Genomic DNA, 1779 nt, shown 5'->3' on the forward strand with positions numbered 1-1779 from the left:
ACACACACACACACACACACTATGGGTAGTACTTGTGCAAGGATGTCATTAAAATTTTAGTTTATGTATTGTTAAAGCAGCACTAGAATTATTTTGAAAAGTTTAATTGGTCCTTATTTTATGAGTTGTGTGCTTTTCTTATATATTTGTAAGTACACTCTTTTATGATTATTATTCATTTTTAACATTTAGAGAGCTATTAGTTATTAGATACAAGATGCTCTTCTGAAATCTTTATAACAGCTCTATGAAATGCAGGTACCATTTCCCCCTTCACTTTATAGAAGAAACTGAAGCTTAAAGAGATCCATTCTGGGTTTTGTATTTTGCAAATATTTGTCCCAATTTATTTTGTACTTCTTAATATAGTCTATTTTGCTACATCAAAGTGTTACATTTTCCCATAGTAACAACTATCAGTTTATTCTTTTATAACTTCTACAATTAAAAGTTCCACATATTGTATGAAATATGCAAAAAATTTCTTGCTTATCTGAAATTCAGCTTTAATTGGGAGTCCTGTGTTTGTATTTGACAACACTATTACTAAGACTCTCCCTGTCCACTTTAGTTAAAATTACAATTCCCATTTCAGCACTCACTGCTCTTCTTTTTCTCCTTAGCACATATATACACAATGTATGTTACTTTTTTTTTTTTTTTTTTTACTTTTAATTAAATTTATTTTATGCTGAATTTACTCCCGGGCCATAAGTTTTTGTTTCTTCAGTTTCTTCTGAGATATCTTTTTCTTCTGCGCAACCTCCTCTTCTGGTTTAGGAACAATCTGCTCTTTTTCAGTGAGGATCATCTCAATGTGGCAGGGAGAGCTCATGTATGGGTTAATCCGCCCATGAGCTCTGTAGGTTCTACGCTGCATCTTGGGAGCTTTGTTCACCTGAATGTGCTCAATGACCAGAGAGTCTACATCTAAACCCTTAAGTTCAGCATTGCTCTCGGCATTTTTAAGCATGTGCAGCAAAAATTCAGCACTCTTTTTGGGCCACCGACCCTGTGTCCAGCCCCACTGTTTTGCTTGGGCGCACCTACCAACGCCACCGTTGTAGCGGCGGAATGGCACGCACTGCTTCTTCAGGTACTTGGTGGCCTTTCGAATGTGCATGCCCTTGATGGCCTGGGCAGTTTCACGCGTGTTCTTGAAGTGAACGCGGAGGTTGGAGCCTCTTGATTTGCATGATTTCGTGGGGTTTTCTGGGTCTAGCGAATAGCAAACCATCTTCAGGGGTCACCCCTTTTCGGGCGCCAAGTCGGGCGCTCCGATACTTCCCCCCGCACAGGGGGACACTGCCTTCAACTAACCGCGAGAGTTCTCTACTCAGGGGCCTCAAGATTGGCGCCCCCAAGGCCAGGATGGCGGTGATAACCGGAGGATTCAACTCTCCTGTATGTTACTTTTTTAAGTAGTATCTGTATTCCACTACTGGAATGTAAACTTCATGAAGTCAAGCTTTTTTTTTTTTTTTTTACTTTTAAATTGAGATTTAACATAGAAATAGGAAAGTACATGTATTGGAAGTGTATTGCTCAATGAATTATTTCAAAGTGAACATACCCATACAACTACCATCCAGGAGGACAAAAATTTTTATTCTGAATATACTTTTAATGCCTAAAAAGGTACCTGGCACATAGTAGGTGATCAGCAAATATTTGTTAAATGAATGTAACCATGAGCTAGGTATTCAAGTTACTTTTGTCCAAATAACTAGCCAGAAAATTTATTGATATATTGTTGGTGTATCATGAAAGCATAATTTA

At 37.9% G+C, this 1779-nt stretch overlaps 1 pseudogene; it reads right to left on the reverse strand.

The window, feature by feature from the left end:
- Nucleotides 1-650: 650 nt before the first annotated feature.
- On the reverse strand, nucleotides 651-1271 carry LOC102419045 (annotated as a pseudogene).
- Nucleotides 1272-1779: the final 508 nt, after the last annotated feature.

This window comes from Myotis lucifugus, unplaced genomic scaffold (genome assembly GCF_000147115.1).
Source record: "Myotis lucifugus unplaced genomic scaffold, Myoluc2.0 scaffold_504, whole genome shotgun sequence".
NCBI lineage: Eukaryota > Metazoa > Chordata > Mammalia > Chiroptera > Vespertilionidae > Myotis > Myotis lucifugus.